At 39.3% G+C, this 20,438-nt stretch overlaps 1 protein-coding gene across 8 annotated transcripts in view; it reads right to left on the bottom strand.

The window, feature by feature from the left end:
- Nucleotides 1-20,438, bottom strand: part of PRLR (prolactin receptor) — a 161,603-nt gene that overhangs the window by 73,597 nt on the left and 67,568 nt on the right. The window contains exons 1-2 of one of the 8 annotated variants that reach the window (XM_033085441.2): nt 15,355-15,809; nt 5,268-5,402 (exon numbers count right to left, since the gene is read on the bottom strand). The exons of 3 other annotated variants lie outside the window; for them this stretch is intronic. The gene's annotated coding sequence lies outside the window, so the exon portion shown is untranslated. Of the gene's footprint in view, nt 1-5,267; nt 5,403-14,099; nt 14,288-15,354; nt 15,810-20,438 lie in introns of those variants that run through there. 4 more of the 8 variants (XM_033085438.2, XM_033085440.2, XM_033085436.2 and 1 more) reach the window with 4 other exon arrangements.

Below are 20,438 nucleotides of genomic sequence, written 5' to 3' on the forward strand. Positions count from 1 at the left end.
TCCTGTAGTCAGAAAAAGAAAGTTCTAATGTTAGGTGAAAAAAATTATCTGGGGGTTCAAAGACACTGTAGAAATAATCTTTTATTTGTAGAATATAGCCTATACACTCTAGACTTTGGATGCATAGTCCACATAAGTTGTGATTCCTAATATATAAAAAGGTATAAATTTCATATTTGCGTTAAGGCCTATCCACAATCACTGGTCAGAACCACGGCAGCAGCTCCACAGCAAAAGAGTAACAGTTTACACAAGGAGTGTAGGTTACAGTGACCTTTCTTTCAAATGTTAGGGGTTTAATTCTACAACATAATGATGAACACTGATACAGCTGCTTAGCTGAGCCCTCACTGCAGCGACAGGAAAAGAGAGGAAAAAGAGCTATTTTCCTCCTCCTTCTGGAGCATTCCAGAGTTCTAGTCTGAACTTATAAATTAATTTTTACATGAGTCAGGAAACAGCAAGCAGGTGCTCAACATTCCTTTGCTTCCAGGATCTGCTCAGCAGTGACAGAGAAGGGCAGTGGAACTGGGGAAGGGTCTGGAGCACAAGTCCTATCAGAACCAGCTGTGGGAGCTGGGGATCTTTTTCCTGGAGGAGGCTCAGGGGAGACCTTATCACTCTCTACAGCTCCCTGAAAAGAGTCTGTAACCAGGTCGGGGTTGGCATCTTCAACGAGGTAACTGGTGACAGATCAAGAGGGTATAGTCTAAAGTTGTTCCAGATGAGGTTTAGGTTGAATGTTACAAATAAATTCTTCACAGAAATGTGATTAGGTATTAGAATGGACTGCCCAGGAATGTGGTGGTGCCACCATCCCTGCAGGTGTTTAAGGACAGACTGAATGTGGCACTCAGTGCCAAGGTCTGGTTGACATGGTGGTTTTGGGTCATGGGCTGGATTCTGTCACAGGATGAGAGGGAGCTTCAGACAAGCCCTGCCTTAGCCTCAGATTTCTGGCAACTGCTTAAATTTAAGAAATCATTCTGGCATGCAAGTTCTAAGGATGGTAAATCAGATTCTATTTGCAAAATAATTATTTATTAAACAGACTGTAGATAACAGACAAAAGATCTTAATCAGAGTTACTTACTGCAAAGCATAAAATTAAAAAGAACATAGATTACAACACAACATAAAAGAGTGCAGAACATTAAGGCTGCACCTATATTAGAGCTAGAAAAAGAAATAGTATTGATTAGGGGCTGAATATAACTTACCACCAAAATGTCAATAATCTACACAGATTCCTTCCCCCAGAGGAGTAAGTGCCAAGCAGGCGTCCTTGCTCAGGTGAGAAACTCCACACATTTCCGGGCAATGTGTAGAATATTTCTGCTTTGTGAAAGTTTTAGTGTAGCTTTTATGGTTTGTAAAGTGAGGTGTCTGTCAGTCAGAAGTCCAGTTTGTCTTCCAGACCTCCCTCCGACAGTAAGATGTTTATTGGCAGTTGGGAGATGCCAGATCACCATTAACCCCATGGTGCCAGAACACCTCACTGCAAGACAGTTCATCCTATTTGAGTTATCTGACCACTTAACAAACAAGAGATAAGCTCTTGCTGTGGGGGTGAGACGCCCTGCTACAGACTCGATGATCTCAGAGGTATTTTCCAATCTAAATAATTCTGTGATTCTCTGACAGTGAATGGTGTACTTTGGTCTACACTGATCTGTCAGGTTTTATACTGTAAAAGACCACATTTCAAGACCTTGGCACTGGATCACTTAGAGTTGTATTTTGGGGTACTGTGGAATGGAACTCAAACCCGTGTTCAGACATGGGAGGAATAGCTGTTAACTGATGTAGAGAAATGAAATTCTTTGGCTGGGCTGCAGCTTGAAGCAGAGCTTTCACTGCTCTTTTATAGACTCAGCTTTGAAGAAGGAAAACAAAGATGATTACAAGTTTGCTTCATTTAGGAAAGAACATTTTCCCAAATATTCAAATAGCATAATAGTAGATTATAGAAAATACAGTCTCAAGACCTTCTGTTTCTTGATTCATATCAAGAGCCTGAATGCAAGTCTTCTTTGCCTCAACTACAGAGCTCCTGACTTTGCTGAAATAGTTGTCTCTCACTTTTTATAAGAAAATCGATCTTATTCTGATGATGCCTTCATCTATATTATATGTGACCACTTGAATGGGAGGTCCTCTGGAATATCCTGACCCTGCTTCTTTGAAAACAATCTAGGCAAGTTGCTTCATCAAAGTTTTGCCTTCAACAGTTCTCTATTGCCCTGACAAAATACTTTTGTACTGTCTATTTCACAAAAAGACCCCCAAAAACCAACCAAACAAAAAAACCCCACAAACAAACAAACAAACAAAAAACCCCCACAAACAAACAAAAAAAAAAAACCCAAACAAAAACAACAACAACCAAACAAACAAACAAAAAACCCAACCCTACTCCTCATTATGCATTAGCAATCTTTAAAAACCCTTCTGGTAGTGCCTTGTTGCTTCCATCCTTCAGACTTAGACTTCCCAATTTTTATCAGGCATAAAAATCTCTGAGCCATGGTCATTTCTATGTCCCAGGCTTTCTGGAGTGCTTTCCTTTGTGGCAATTTCTCAAAGTCACTTGCATGTAATTGAAAAAAAAATCTTTTTTGTATTTCCTTCCTTGTTTCTCCCAAATGTGTACAACAATGCTTGTCCTACTTTCATAATATGCTATGATTTTAACGCATCTCTGGGCCCCATCTCGAACCTCACTCCTAGCAACCTTACACACGAATACAGCTCTACTTGAGATTCAAAGAGTGCATTACAGTTAATTTTCTTCAATACAGCAGCAAAATAACCTGCCCTTTCTAAATTAGGTAAATTTTCCTCCTTACACTACTCCTTGCCTGTCACAGAATGCACTGCAGAAATGAAGTCAGACACAGCTAATTATGTATGTCCACTCTTGGTTTACCTCTCTTTACAGAACCTGCCTCATGGCCTCCAGCAAGAATACGCATGACTAGATTAAAAAGTCCAGGGACCCTCTGATCATCTCTCAAACCCCATCCAATGCCATTAGCACTCAGTATGGACATGCCTCAACTTCTGTATCTCAATTTAGTCTGTTCAAACTATTCCTCCTTGAAGCGTTATTACACATTAAATGAACCAGAGAGCAAAATGCTGAACTTAGTACAGCAGCAGAAACCTTAGTCTGTAACACTGGACAACCAGGATCCTTGCTACTGTTAACATTATTATTTATGAGGAGTGAAACTAGTGACAGAAGAAATAAAACTATTTCATTTTCATCAATATTAGATATTAATACCTGTTAACTGCTTGGCGATGTGAAGTGAAAGGATTCCAGAGTAGCTATTCAGATTTCTTTCAAATTGGGAAAAAATGACATCATTGTACTTTTATTCTAGTGGATAAGATAAATCAACTGAAAGATAGATTATTAAAGATACAGGTTAAATTTGAAAGAAAGCAAGGACCTGGAGCTGAATCTCTAAAAATCCATGAGAATGAATGTTCCTAGTCTCTCAACTACTTTGGCTAAAATTTCTGGTTAAAAATTATATTAAGAACCACAAGGATGAGACAAGGAAACATGGAAGTTCATTTTAAAAAGAAAAGAGCTCAATCTTAGAAGAATTATAAAATCATTTAAATAGACTACTATGCATTTTTTTTTTTTTAATGAAAATAACCTGTAACGGAGTTCAGAATTTGTTTATCAAACCAGATACTAAACCTACTAATTCAATAGCTACATCAGGCCCTTCATGCTTTTTATGTGGTCAGGTGATGCTTTCAAAAGACCTGAGTGTCATAAAACACCATCTGCTTTAAAAGCACTCTTCAGCTCATCCGCTTCACCCCTGGGTTACACTGTTGCTGTGAAATAATATTCAGATTTCTTGTGTCTGAAACAAAAAATATTTCTGGCCTGTCTACCTGTCAGTATCAGTGCCACTCACATATAAACCAGTTAGTTCTGAATCAATTAGTTTGAGCATTTAAATCAGTATTACTCCATGAATATAACTCTCCACAGGGGCTAATATATGCTGATTTTTACCACTGTGTAATATAGCCAACTCCTCTTACAGTTTTAGTTAATGAAAGACTCTTTTCCATATTTTCTTCCAAAAACTGTTGTGTAACATCACTGTGTACTGTAAATAGCTTCCCACTTCCATCTGCTGTCTGCTCTAAACTGCTCTGGTTTGCAAAGTTTTTGTTTTACAGTTCTTCAGCATAAAGCCTTGTTGTAATTTCTTCTGGACTTTGGCTACCAGTAGCAGTGGCACATAAAGGTTATATATACTGTCAATACATTCTTGCTAGTAAGACAGAGTCTAAAAGAGTGCCTAAAAATTCATTTTAATGAAAATATTTCATAACAGATTGGACATTACGAGACTCCTGAGTTCAATGGGATACACCTTACTCATCAGCTGAGCTGAATACCTCCTTCTCAGCACTCTGATAGGAAACACCAAAAGTCCCTCCCACAAATATGACATGGATAACAAGCATTCTAGACTTAAATTTCGTTTGTTACTACAATGACAAGAACATATCAAAATAATAAACTAGAGGTTATCATGGTTGATTCTTAGTACAGATAATGTACTAACACACACAAGATTTTTACCTATACCAGTCACTGCCACAGTTTCCAACAAAGTTCAGAAAGCCAAGATAATTTGAATGATGCCACATAATTTTGAAATATGGTTCTATTGGTTTTGTGTGGCAAGAGTTTGGTAGCAGAGTGGCTGCAGGAGCTGCTCCGTGAGCAGCTGCCAGTAACTTTCCCTGTGTCCAAGAGAGCCGATGCCAAATGGACCCAGGATGGGCCCTCTCCTGGCCATGGCTGAGTGCCAGGATCAGTGATGGCAGTAGCACCACTAGGAATGTACTTATAAAAAGGTAACAAAAACTGCGGCACCTCCACCCAGAGAGAGGAATGAGAATGTGTGAGAGCAGCAGCTCTGCAAGCACTGAGGTCAGTGAAGGAGGCGGATGTTGAGACAGCTGTCCCTGCAGCCCCTGGAGGAGCCCACAGCAGAGCAGGTGAGTGCCTGAAGGAGGCTGTGAGCTCATGGGGAGCCCTCCTGGCAGGACCTGTGACCCCTCTGTGGAGAGAGCAGCCCATGCTGGAGCAGCTTTGCTGGCAGGACCTGTGACCCCACTGGGGACCCACAGTGGAGTAGCCTCTCCTGAGGGACTGCACCCTGTGGAGGACCCAGACTGGAGCAGTTTGTGAAGAGCTGCAACCCATGGGAAGTACTCACATGAGAAGTACGTGGAGGACTGTCTCCCATGGGAGGAACACCTTGCTGGAGCAGGCAAAGAGCATAAGGAAGAAGGAGCAGCAGAAAAGATATGTGATGAGCTGACCACAACCTCCACCCCTTGTTCCCCTTGTACTGTTCAGGGGAAGACAGAGAAATAAAGAGTGGCGTTAAGTTTAACAAGCAGAATGGAATAGGGAATTTTTTTCTTTTAGATTTGTTTTCTCATTATTATTCTCATTTCTCTACTCTTGTGTTATTAAGTAATAAATTAATTTACCATAACTGCTCATGATGGTAGTAGATGAATGATTCTCTCCCTGTTTTCATCTTGACCCATGAGTGGGCTGTTTTTTTCTCTCCCCTGCCCAGCAAAGGAGGGGTGTGACAGCATGGCTTAGGTGGGCACCTGGCAGCGAGCCAAGGTCAACCCACCACACAACTGGTAGCAGAGGGAATGACAGATTTGCAGTTATATTTCCCCACAACATGCTGATTAGATATTATTACTGTATAGTTTCTATGATGACCAGAGTCTCTAGATTTAATTGCTCTGCTGGGTGCAGTACAAACATCAAAGATATATTTCTCTTTTCAAAGAATGCGATACCTAACAATTTGGTGCATAAAAGCTTAACAGTAATTCAGTCTAGAAGAGGTTTCAGGAGGTCGTCTAGACCCCAAGAGTGCCAAGGAGTGATCGACAATACCGATATAATTCCCTAGATATGCTTAATACATCCAGTTAGGGGAATTTTGACACCTCCTTAGACAATGTAGACTACTGATACTGTGTTTATATTGATAAAATGTTCTTAACCTCTATTCTATATCTTGCCTGCTACAACCCTAACCCTAATCCAAGTACTTCTTCTGCAGCCTAAAAGCAACAGAACAACAGACTCCTCCCGTCTCTTTGCCCAGCCTAGAGACACCACTTTGAACACTTCAAATATATCTGCACAACTGAAACCACACTCCCATTTGTAAATGGTATAGTATTTACTTTTAGCACAACAGGATGATGCTATTGACTCACTCTTCTTTTGTAGTGTTAAACCCCTCATTTATACTTGTTAAGATCCAATTATTAAAATTATTAGAGAGGTTCCTCTGCCCAAATTAATATGCAAATGAGACCATATTCTGAAGTCAACAGTACAGCTTTTATTAAACAGTAGATGTGAGGGAGAGAGAGAGTTTGGGGGGCAGGGGGGAAAGGAGGAGGAGAAAGTAACAGAGAAACAGATTAAGTAGAAAAAAATATCACCGCTCCATAGACTCCAACGATATCCCATTTGCCCTCTTCTTCTGGTCTTCTCAGTAGTTGCAGTCTTGTTGAGGTTGTGGTTGCAGACTGTATCCATCAAGAAGAGGGGAGTTTTAACAGCAGAGCCATTATTAAAGGGAGGACATCAGCATGATAAGAAGGACTTATGCTCCCTTTCAGGATTTGTCTTTTCCCAGCCTCTTGCATTATCTGGAAACCCAGCTTGTAGCACCAAGCATGCACACCCTTCTGCACTCTGTGAATCACTAGCAAAGCACTCAGCCAGTTGTTTGAACTGTCAGCACCAATAGTCCAGTCTCTCACAGCACTTGCATGGTCTGAGTCATTAATCACTAGCAATCCATTCTCACAATACGAGCTACCTTCCTGAACCCTTGTTACCTCTGTCCTATCTTTGTGCAGTTGTGTACCTGTATTTCAGAGTAGCACCTTAGTCTTATTTCCACTAAGCACGTTTTTATTTGTCAGAAACCATACAGCAGTATAATATAAAAATAACATTTTTCTCTTCTTCTCCAATAAGCTAAAGTCCCTCTCCTTTCACCTATGTCTAATAACATGGTATAATGCTATCCATATAATTAATGACATATAGATTAGTTGCCACACCAAGGAGGTTTCTGCTCCTTTGCTCAGACAGTGACCCACTGACAACTAATTGCAAATCATTTTCCAGTGACTGGCCATCCTGCACAGTTGTTTCATATAGACTATGGGTTTCTAGCTAATTTACAACAATTTCATTAAATTGTCTTGAAAGCCTGACCACAGTGCAGAGATATGACATCACTACTATTCTTCTGTCCTTGAATCTTGCTACCTTCTTTAGAAGGAAACCAGAGCATTTTGGAGAATATTTCATCTCAGTGGGAACCTGTGTTGCTGTTACTTATCTCCATGCCACATGTAATGGATTTACTTCAGCATCTTACAGTAGTTTATAATCAATACAGAAAAGGTACAGCCAAAAGGACAGATCTGTTAAAAATCTGCACAGGAGATACTAATTGCTAACAGGATATACAAACTGCTGACCATGTCTTCTGTTGTCTAAAGAAAACATTTTGCCTCCATTTTCCCCTGGCATTTTTTAAATTCTAGGGTCAGGACAGTTTTACAGAAGGTAGGACAGGGTAGGTGCTGTGCCCACTTTCTTCTAATGGAGGTCCAGCTCCTTACGGCGACATGTAAATATTTCCAGGTGTGCATAAATACCTATAAATGCATGGACTTTATAACTGAATTTATACTGCAAAAGTTTATGTATTGCTTAGTTAGAGGTATCAATAATAAAGGTTAAATATTAATAGAAAAAAAAAAAAGAGAGAAGAAAACCAGATACACAACCACCTGTTAACATGACTGATGAAACCCCAATCAGATTACTGACAGTGTTACTTGGTCAGTCTTTGGATTCTGTACTGCGCTGAAAGACACAGAAAAGGTTGCCTACTAAAACAGAAAACCAGAACAAAAATTCAACTTTACAGGAACATGTGCAGGGGCACTAAGAAAGGTTTGCAATGGGTTTTCCCCAAAAGAAAAAATCCATTGGTTAAACGATAGATATGATGAAATTTCTGAAACAAACCCAAATTACCCAGCGTGACAATATCAAGGGCAGGGGATTGCACTTACCCATGGCCCCTGTTAGGACAAAAGATGAATTCCTGAAGGCAGCTTTGAGGTCTACACCTTACATAGCAGACTCGATTTACAAATTCAGGAAGTCTCCTAACATGTCATCCTTGGCTGGAAGTGCTCAACACATAATTCGTCAGGTTCATTCTTCAACAATTTTGCAGCAAATATCCAGCACAATTGTTCAGACCTACACAATTTTTCCCACTCTACTCCAGGCTGTAAATTGTGTTACAGCTGGCAGTAATGGCATCTCAAAGAGCAGGCTCTTTGGGATGCCTGCTTGCATTGGGGCAACTTCAGACAAATCCGGGATAGGTTTAGTACATTATTTGGAGCAGCCATGAACAAAAAGCAGGCTTGTTAAAATATATCTCCTTTTCTGTCTTCCTCTGTATTTCTTGTTTTTTTCCTAGTGTTCAGTAGAGTTTACTATTATTCTGCTTCTTCTGGTGACTGGAATACAGAGCACTACCCATCCTTTTCCTTTTAAGGGGTTGAGAAAGGACAGCCCTTCAGGGCTGTGATGTGTCTCTCCACAGCCCTAGAGACCTCCTGCTTTGCCAGATTTCAGCTTGGCCACAGTTGCTTGGGAGACATATCTGATCACATCTCTGGCCATGTTTTTAGTCATGCTTTTAACATGTGGCTTAATAATTTCCAAACTCTTTGAGAAAAACTATATAGCTTTTGAAAAGAGGCTGTAGAATACAGCTCCTAGTCCACTTGGGATGCCTGTTAATTTATGTAAAAGCACAGGTCCTTTAAATTTACTACTTATTCTTTACTATATGGTGGCTTTGTTAAAACACCAGAACCTTCCAGGTCATCAGATAAAATTCACAACCTCCTTTCCACTGTGAAATAAGACATGTTTGCTTTCATTTCTATTTATTTCACTGCTTCCTTTATTAAAATGAGGTTGGTTTACTGGCACATAATGCAATTTGTACTGTGTTGATGCAATGAGCTCACTGCTATTGCCATTTTCCAGAACTCACCATAAGAATGGGACTAATAAATCTCAAACTAGCTGGTTTTCAACAGTGTTTTGTGTAGAGGTAGATGGAGATGAAAACCTTCAGGCATGTCAGTGAAAAGGGAAACTGTCACTGGCAACTCCAGAAGAAGTTTCTAAAAACCATGTTAACTTCCCAACTGTAAATAGATATAAGAATTTTCATCCATTTAAGCTTTGCTTTTGTAATTGCAGGACTGAAGATCAGATCCACAGCTGATCAACAGTTAAAGCTCTGCTGTTGGAAAGTTGTTGACGGAGTTAGTAAGTGTTTATATGTTCCAGCAATATGCATATGGATGAATAATGGACTTGCTGCAAAGAATGCCATGTCTTACCCAGCAGCACTATTAATATTATTCCAGCTGTCTGGGTATTGTATTTCTGCTAACCTCACCTCCCACTGGCCTGATGGCTTCCAGGGGCTTTGAATAGTTGTTTGGCAAAGTTCAAACTGGTGTTTTGTGGGGATATTTTGGTGGAAGCTTTGTTGGGAAGCATGATGTGAAAACTGCGGTTTACCATCCTTCTTTTTGTCCCATTCTGGCTCCAATTGCTAAACATCATGGAGTGGAGAGGCTTTTATCCAGCTGTTAAATTTCTAGGGCAAGCAATACCCCTTTACAAATAGTTATTTATTCCCTCATATTTTTACTGCTAGCAACTTCTTAATTTTGCCCTCAATAGTGTTGACTTTTTAAAACTCATTGGAATAGAATGTCCCTCGATACCTTAGTGACTGTAGTCTATTAGGCAGTACATCTGACCCTTTCTCACAGTTTCAACTACTACCTGTGAACATCTGTTCATAACCACTGTCAAATCTTTCTTTTGTCCTAAACATCCTCATGGTCTTCTCTTCTGAGTGGAGGTATATTTACTGTAATTTTGCACCAATTACCAGACATGGTTTTCCAATTCCTTGCACAGCTTGGATATTTCACACACGTCTGACTCTGGTAGCAATGAAGAAACTGTGGGTATAGTCCTTTATTATAAACTCCAATAACATACCAATGTAGCAAATGGTTAACTGTGTGCTCTAAACCATCCCCATGTCTTGGTTTTGAGCACCCTCTTTAAGCAATCTGTGACAAAGGCATCTACCTCATTACTAGTAACAAAGACGTGAAAATTCTTTTAATGTAACAGCTTGTGTGAGGGCTGATTTAACAACATCCATTCCCTCCTTGGTCTGTAATTACTGAGGCAGGAAAAATGGTTTTTAAAGCTTCAGCTACTTGAGGACCCATTCTGCCTTTCAGACACACAGTTCAGACACACTTGGATAATATATTCACCACCATTAAAATGAATTTAACGCAGTTATTATTGTGCTTAGAATAGTCCACAAATACCTGTTACTTCTAAAGGACTTTTTCACAGATGTATGTATATTGTGAGTCTTGATTTATATGACACAAAAATGCACAGTGTGAGATCACATGGAGTGTGGCCATGACCATGAGAAAATGGTGACTCCTGAGGACAATAGGAGGACTTCCAAGGCCTCGTGGATCTGATTTCTAGGCTACGTGGGTTGTACGGCTGGAATGGAGGGGAAGAGCTTCTAGTGACAGTGGTTATGAGACTTTTGAGGGTCAGGTCTCCCAGCGAGAGTCAGAGGAATGGAGCACGCACCAGTTGGCACCAAAGTTGTTCTTTAATTGAGACCAATGACATCTCCCTCGGCTGTAGCCTTATCTTGTCCTCTCCTCATTTGTGTAAATCACAATAGAAATCTACATTGCTACCACTCAGACAAGTAATGAAGAGAGGTGCTACACATAAAATAACTAGGAAACAGTATATAATAATAATTAGGGAGTGAACTTACATATGAATACTATTTTAACATACCACAGTAATAATTACAGGGAGTTTGGGGTAATTTGGCATTACTTAAGCTAAGCAGATATATGATGATTAGGGCACATAGATGATACAAGGAACATGAGGTGGGGCTCTTCCTGAAGAGAAGATTAGAAGACATAACTTGAGTGACAAATAGACAGGAAACTAGTTTTTTGTCTTCCTTATATTAGGACAAAATAGTATGATCATACCCAATTACCTTATCTAGACAAAAAAAAACCCTTTATATTGTTACCTAAAACAAAGGGGCCACTGGAGGATTCTAATTTTAGATACCCAGACTTTACCACTGAAAATAGTTACTTAGTAGTCTAGTTAAGCAAGGCAGTTTAGTCAACACTTCCATCTAAATAAATAATTTATATGTTAATGTTTTAAAGACTAATCTTTATTCTTTATGAAATATATACCTTCTTTCATACATTTTTTTTCTGTATTCACAAAATCATGATCCACGTACCTTTCATAAGGTAGGTAGAATTTGCCCTATAATCACTGAAGTGAGTTGCTCTTTATTCTCTTCGCATCATAATTAAGTAAAAGGAATGTTTTGAAAGAAAAGCCTATTCTTTTGGATTGGCTTTCTCAACTCTTATGATTTACCAGCTAATGTTTAGGGGTGAAGAAACAGCAACAGAAGCAATCCAATTTTTGGATGAGGCTGAGAGCAGATGTAGATTTGGCTACAAGTCATCTTTGCTTTTCCAAAGACCATCTCCTCTTTCGTCCAAGAAAGAAGGGTCACACCATACAGCAGCATCCAAAATGTGCTATTCATCAAACAGATGATCTGTTGTGAATTCTAAACCCTCCATTTTTTTATATCATGATTGCTCCTGATTGTTCTTGCTCCAGTTAGAGGTCTGAAAGTTTTCAGAAATTATTGGTGCCAAGTTTATTGACTGTTTTGACGAACCAGTACATACTTGCTCACAGGGAATGTTATGTATCACATGTTCACCAGAAATGGAAATGTGACAATTTAAAAGCACTGTTAATATGGAATGACTTTGCCCTGAGGGAACAATGAATTTGGAATGAAAATTGTCATGCCAAAAACCTCGGGTTACCTCAGGTTGTAAGGGGTTTGAAATTCAGAAGATTAGAAAATTTCTCAAGACAAGAAAACTAATGATATCAGATGTAACAAATACACTGAGATCTCTTCAGAGATCATTATCTGTAAATCTAGAGGGATCATAATGATAATCTAACCTGTGTACAATGGTAATAGGACTCAACCTAAATGCAATCCTGAGCAGCAGAGATATTGTAACATTTATTTTGAACATTCATTCTTTCTTATTTTTAATTTGCTAATTTAGAGTGGAGCAGGAAAAGAGAACAACTCTGCCTGCTTGGTCATACCTAGCTGCTGCTAGGTACGGGGAACATGCAGCAAAGGAGGGTCAGACAGAGCCACAGCTGCACTTGGCAGGTACATGCTGCAAGAACGGGAATTACCAGTGGCTCTACTGAAGTGATAAAGCTTTAGAGCTGAAAAGTGTTTGTAATAGCCTGCTGAATATGAAAGTTTTTTAACAAGTAAGTTTTTATAAGGATTAAAGATCATGTTAAATAGAACCATTACCAACCTGTATCTATCTATGATAGATAAAGCAAGGTCTCAGAGTAAGGTCATCACCTCTTCAGTGAGACCAGGCAATATAAAAGTAGGAAGGTCAACAGTTAGAAACCTTCCTTCTCTCATTATTTAGCTTGTGAAAAACCCTGCACCCTTGACTTCATAATGTTTAATTAAATTGATGCAAAGTGATAACTTAGGGTGAGAATGAGGATTGCAGAACAGGTAAAGCTACAGCTGACCAATGAATAAATTATATTAAAATAATGTGGGCTGGCTCTTTAAAAGAATTAAGATCAACCTCAAGGTTGATCAACTAAGTTTACTTAAGTAACTGCCCATGCAGCCTAAGTACAGACTCACATGACAGATTTTTAATTCAGAGCTAGGCTAAGGAGAAATGTGATAGCAATCACAGATAAACAAGAGACCAAACAAGGCACCCCCCCACTGTATGAGAACAGTCAGAAAAAATTCAGTGAGGAAGTCTTTGTAAGTGAAGTTGTTACAGCATTAGATTAGTCCAATTTATGAGTACCACAAAAAACTTGGGGTATCAGCTGAGCTACCCCGTGATCTTACTTTGTGAAGCAACCCTACAACCTTTCTGAAAGGCAGCTGTACTGAAGAAATAAATGGGAAGCAAAAGTGGTTCTGAAGCCACAGAAAATGGAGCTTTTCTGGGAGGAATAGAACTTTGAAGGAAGGGTATTACATTGTAAGATTTTGTGATGAAACTCTAAAATATGCTGCCTGAAGAATAAAAAGTATTTTGATATGTACATGTGAGTACATAAATATATAGAAAATACAGAGTTTGTAAATTTGAGTGTCTGGAAACACCAGAATATTAGTTTGAAACAAGACAAATGGAAGTGGTAGTAAGAACAAAAGCATTTCTAGTGTTCTTTGAGTCTGTAATTACTCTGTGTCTGATTCTGGAGAAGAAAACCACCTGGGAGGATAGAGGTTTCAACTCAAATAGTGATACAGCTGAATGAAGTGGCTGAACTCCATTTGCTTCATTGCCAAAAGGATTGTGTGGAAGTCAAACTTCCACAATCTCTAAATGAAGGCCAGAGCTTTTGTCCCCTGTTTCTGATAGCTGAACTTTACTTGCTATGGGTGGTAATTGCAGATGGAGCCATGAAGAGTTGACACCTTAAAAAGGTATATTTTGCTGAGCAACAAAAAATGATTATATTACAATGTAAATAGCTGAAAAACTTTAAACCCTTTCTGACAAATAAAGATGAAAATCCTGAGACTGAACTATCCTATCAGCTCAGCCCACTGGAAAACCTGCCCTTTCAAAGCATCACACCTTTAACATAAAAATTTAGTCTGGCAGATTCCCACATCAATTTAACAGCAACAACAACAACAACAACAACAACAACAACAATAAAATACTAGGATTACCGATCAGGTTTTTTTTGCTCCTTGCTGGCTTTATGCTAACTGCATTTCTCCAGATTTTGTTTCCCTACACGGTCTGCGTGCTCAGTGCCATAGTGGGGATTTAGGTTAGTCCTTGTGCAGACTCGCCGGGGATGCTCGGAGCTGCGGAACGTGCACGTGGTAAATGGCTGCTTCTACACAGGCGTTCAAGCATTACTTGTTGCTAAACTTGCTCGCTGCCTGGGCAATCCATCTGCCTGCCTTGGGAGAGTGCCTAGCGCAGCTCGACAAAAGCAAGCCAACTCTGAAAAGAAGACTGATAGCTGCCGCAGAGCATTTCTGCAGCAGGGATCTCAGGCTGGGAACACGGACATAGAATCCACACAACTGTCTCGCAGGCTGCTGCGCTCTCTAGAGGGAACTCTTAGCAAGGGAAACTGTATTCATTCCCAGGGTACTAATGAATTCCCAGGTGACTGTTGGAATAGTGAAAATATCACAGATGTTGACGGTACAGCGTTCCAACAAAATGCAGGGAAAACTGGTTAAAAAGATGCTCTTTGGATCAAAGCACATCGTTTTCTTCACTACTTGCCAGCTCATTTACCAGCCTTTCTCTCCATTCTCTCTGAGACCCATTTCCCTTCAGCCTTTCACTGCTAGTCTATGCCAATACCAACACATTCGGAAGATAATAACACAAAACAGAACCTGATAACTAGTGAACGTGTGTGCAGACACAGGAGAGCGTAACACAGAAAGAATAAAATAATAGTTAGGGAACATCAGCTGGTGGAAGATATAATGTCAGTTATAGGAGTTCCAGAAGGATGTTTTCATTAATGAATAACAAAAATAAGGTATATTTAGTGAACATAAATTATATAAATTAATATAATATAATATGCTGATACATTATGAAATATAATGAGATTAGTACTACCAAGTGGATTTTAAATGCTTTGAAATAATACATACAGTCCAACTGTCACTTAAAAAAAAGCATACAGAAGGAGTGGCATTTCTGTGTCCACAGCTTATTTCAGTGTTTTAAAAGAGAGATCACCGACCTACAAGTAAAAATTCTTTTTTTCTTTCTCAAAACCTGAGCCACATGATATTTACCAGACCATATTAAGCTGAACTGATTTACCTATTTCTGTAAGTTTCTAATGTCTGCTAACAGAAATACAGTCTACTCTGTCCTTCATGCAACACCAAACCCTTTACAGGAAGGTAAACATACAGTAGGAACAGATTTAACTGCAGTACTTACTTTTGCCTGGTAATGAAATGTATGTTGACCCATGACAGCTCATGAATGCTTCCTGAAAAAGGACTTGAAAATCCAGCGTTTCAAAGTGTTTCTCATATATTTAAAATAGGAAAAAATCCGGAAAGAAGGAGGGAGAAAGACCCAAAAGAAAGATAAACAAAGAAAACCCTGTAAGCATTAGAGCTCTGACTGCAAAATATTCAGCCTGGCAGCTCTGGGAGAAATACAACTCTGTGTACTTGTACATGCTCACCCCATTAGAGGAGGAGTCAGTTTTGCAACACTTATGTTCCTTGCTTCAGGCAAAACAGTGATTCTCTTCAGTGCAAGCAATGTTTGTAGTGTGATGGCTGTAAAGGTGAGAGGTGTACTCTGGAGTGTAGGAATGCAGTAGCAGAAAAAGAATAATTGGGAGCATCAGCTACATACTCTACAGGTTGTTGTGATTCCTTTTGAATGCTTATTGCCCATGATTTTTTTTTTCCTGAGGGAAACCTAATACCCCTTCAACATAAACTGCATCCATAATAGCTTCTGTGTACTAGTAGTCCATGTTTTATATTTTAGAATAGCTGGAAAAAAATTTACAACAGAGTGAAAAATGTTGGCTTTACATCAAAAAGCTGATTAAATTGATGGAAAAAAGTTCTTTTTTTCTTGTAGTTTTGAGAGGTATTTCCTGTGACTTGAAGAGAACTTCACATTATGCAATAAGGCTGTGAATTTTACTAAACTATTCAGTAGTCATCTATCTCTACTTAACTAAAAACATTTTTACATATTCTTATAAATGCTTTCACTGAATATTTTTTATATTCTCTGTATTCAAGTCAGTGAACTGAATGTAAAATGAAATGTATGTATGTATAGTGAAGAATCTTTTAAAAAAAGAGACTGAGCAAGAAGTCTCTTTTTCATAGTGAAAGGAGATTTCAGGGGGGTGGATGCTAAGTTGTTACAAGAATCAAGTCTCTCCAGTCAAGGTCAGCGTTGCTCACATGTTTTGACCAAATGGACATTGTGCAGACTATTCAAAACGATCAGTAATCACAGGAGCAGTATCTATCTTGTCCAACATATGTGTTTCTTGAAAAATATTTTCAGGTAAGGAGTATGTGCCTTGCGATCTATTCACACAAATTATAAAACTTCAGGTGTGCTCCTTAAGTGTGGTTTGGCTGTGCTAAGCACCAGCTGCTGCTGAGATCAGTGTCAGACTGCACCTCTGCTTGCATTGCTCCCATCATGTGTGCTGTGTTATCCATTTGACTCCATGCTCAGACAGTATAGGAAGTTCAGCTGGTACTGGGAAGAGAATTTTTTTTTTTCTTCTTATTTGTAAACTTCTGAACAGGTTCACTCTGAGATTGAGCAAATGCTAGGAATAGAATGTATAGCTGGCAGAAAAGATTCAGTTGATGGTATCCCTAAAATTTATCACATGCCCATAGCACTCAGCTAGCTCTGAACAAATTCTACCAACAACTCTGTGTTGAAAGGGATAAAATTTCTCCTGATAAATAAGGAATAGATGCTTGAACAGATACTATCACCTTAAAAATAAGACAAGGAATGCAAGGTAGAACCTAATACATATCTAACCAGTCATGTAGCAGGCTGTGCCCAGTTGTCTTATTTCTGCATCTGCTTGACTGCTGAACACAAGGAGATCTAAACAAGGAAGAGGGAATGGGAAAGCGAAGATTTTCCTAGGGAGGAAACTTCCAAAATGAAGGTGAACCAAGAAGTACTGTTTGTACCATCACTACCTTAATTTCTGTAAGAGATGTATAGATTGTTAAGGTCTGCATGTACAGTTTTGTTGGTAATTAAAACAGACTTTATAGCCCTAGAGGCTGGATAATGGGGAAAAGAGAACCAAAAAAAAAGTAAATAATTAATGGATTACTAGTGAAAGATGAGGCGTAATAGTGAAGAACTATCACTGGGATCAGTAAAACAGATAATTTTAGACATTTATACCTGTGCTATCCAGTTCATAGCCAGCTGACATAATGCAGCCCTGGTAACTGTGGCAGCAGGCAGAGCAGTGTGAGATAGCTCTTAAATATTTCCCCATGATTTTGAGTTGGCTTTTTCAGCTTTTAATGAACACTGTGTCCCTGTGGCTACACTACTAGCACTATTTAAGCCAGTCAGGCAAGTCAATACAAGCACACTCAGCCTCTGGTGGAATACTGCCAAGAAAAGGCAACTCTGATCCTAGGAGCACTGGATTAAGGAGAATATTTTAAGGTAGTAATAAAATCTCACACACACAGAAGACAGGTCACCTACATTCAAAAAAGTCTTTCAAATTAGGACAGAAGAAAAAAATGGTCACCAAGATGGTGTAAAGCTCTAAAGCCTATCTATTAAAAGGTGACTGACAGAACTTGGCTGGGTTAGTGTGGCAAAGTAAAGGTTGAGGCAGAAAATGGAACAGGCACTTACTTGTCCCTATAAAGGCAATGCATGTCTATAAATACAAAAAGCACTGTGCAACAGCACAGGCTAAAGCTAAATAGTTTAGGCTAAAGTGCAATAGCAGTTTAGGCTAATGCGGGAGCAAAAACAACAGGTAGAAACAGAACACACATAAAAACAGACAATAAGCTAAAAGGATACTAACCACTGCAGCATAAAAAATTGAAGCAGACTTTCAGTAGGGCACAAAAAAGCACAACTACTTCTGGAATAGATCTTGGCCAGTCTCTGAGGATATTATCAGTTTGACTCATCCCATCTCATATAACTGGTGTATCAACTTCAGAAATCTGGTTTAGGTCAGATTTTAAGCTGCCCTATCATCAACAGAGATTCCTCTGTGGCTGATCTAGAAGCATAATACATTTCTAGAGACTGATTCATTGAGAAGAGTTTGTAGGCTTGGAATTTTAAAATAACCTAAAAATTTCTTAAAAACAGTCCTTAACACCAACAGATCATTTAAGAAAAGCAAGATTTATAAATTAAGAGTGCAAGGGTCTAACTTTATTTTCAATATAATGACATTTGTATCAATATAACTGCAATAACCTGAATTACTCTGCATAGCAGCTCCCTCAGAGTTCTGACATTTAGGTAGAACCAGAAGTACATAGAATTGGAAGAAAGGCAGGAAAGAAGATAACAGTTGGATGAACCAGTCAAAGGAATCAATAAGGTTTCAAGAAAGGGCTTTACAGGTGAAAAAAATGTGAAAAGGAGCATGTCAGGTAGTGAGGGGTTTTTACTTCAGAGGAGTACAGAGAGAAGACTGCAGTCTGTTTTTACCTCTCACACAGCCCTTATCTATCAAAAAACCCTCAGCCTTCCTTTGAGAGTCACTGTTGAGGGGTTGTGGCAGTTTGCCCCTGCCATTCCTCACCCTCCCAGCAATTCAAGAAAGAAAAAAAAAGGCAGCAGAGAAAACAAACAGGGAAACAAGGCAACCCTCTGTTTATAAATGTAGAAATACTCCAAGAAACAAAATAAGAAGCTATGGAACTACAGAGGGAACAATATTTTTCATGTTGCTGTCTGCTTTCTCAACAATGACCTCGTCTGAAGAAACAGCTGCCAAAACCATCTGATGTCTCTAAAGACAAAATGTACTTTTGAGACATCTGTTATATAAGGGAAGATATAGCAGGTGCCATGGCTGCTCAATTCCTCTCACATGAGCAGTATGCCTCTAAATTCCTGGCTTTCTCAGCACATAGAAAGCTCACCTGAGAAGCACAGCCAGGACCCAGAGGACCAAGTTGCACAATGATGATCATCCTTTTGTCACCTCTGTAGTGAATACTACCTGAGAAAGGCATAATAATGGTTCTTGTTTACCCAGAAGTGCTCCTAAACCAGCAAGTTCAGGACACTGCATGTATTTCACGTCATCGAAAATACATTCCTTCCTTGTTCCTGGAGTTTTGGTCATAGCCACAATGCACTTATGCTGGTTTATTTTCAAGTTCTGTTTTTAACACGTACCACATTTCCAGTCATTACGTTTATGAGTCTTCTCCACTTACCCTTTGTGCCTCTCACAGAAAAAACACAACCACTGTAGCATCCAGGGCTGTGTGACACTGTATAACACATCTCCAACCCTCCACAGCAGTTTCCACTTAGGGTACTTTATTCTTGTACTCCTTTGCTTGGGATGTGCAAGACTGCCATTTGCTTTGGAAATCCCTAGTCCTTTTACCCTCAGACTGGCTGGCGGATGCTCCTAGAGGGATCTCAGTCATTCTGATCTCCGTGTGTATGGACCACACTGGCAAGCAGGCACGGCTCCAGGAGCCAGGCAGCCATGACAAGCATCAAGATCACATTGTGTGACTGACAGTGGCAAGGTGGAGGCTGACAGCAGCAAAAGAAGGGAGACTGCTTGGTCCTGAAGGACCCGGCACTTTCTGGGTGAACCTGCCATGCAACTGTGGCATGCAGGACTTCTGGCAGGAGTGAGCACACATCTTGTGTAAAAGTTGGCCATCAACTAGAGAAAAATATTTCATCTACTAGCACACGTGCTCAAGCCTGCAGCCAGTGCAACTTGTGATCTCTGTTAGTATAATAGAGATAATGGGGCTCCTAGTAGGTGAAGGACAATTGAAAGACCCAACTATCTGTAACAGTGCTGAAGAAAACTGGAAATTTTACAAGGCCTGAATGAATTAATGAAAAAATGAATAAACCAAGTGTTTTAGTTTTACAGAAGTTGTCTCTAACTTCTAAAATGATTGCATTTTTTTTGGTTTGTTTTGAAATAAAATGAAATGTGACCAGCACATCTCCAGAATTTACAAAACTATTAGGAATATGGCTGTCTCACTGAGAACTGCTTTTCAGGAATCATCCTTGTCTTATCATGTCCAATATATATACAAAACACTTTGATACATTTTAATACAGACCGTGTACTACATGTTACATATGCTAATTCAGGCTTGCCTGCATATCCCTTGCCCTGAATGTCAGTAAATTCTCCTGTACAAGACCGGCATGTTCAGTTGAGTTTATATGTTAATACAGATAACTCGTTGTTCTAGGCTGGGATCACAGTATGATGTGACAACTTCCCACTCTATTAAGCCACGTGT

Source organism: Catharus ustulatus, chromosome Z (genome assembly GCF_009819885.2).
Source record: "Catharus ustulatus isolate bCatUst1 chromosome Z, bCatUst1.pri.v2, whole genome shotgun sequence".
NCBI lineage: Eukaryota > Metazoa > Chordata > Aves > Passeriformes > Turdidae > Catharus > Catharus ustulatus.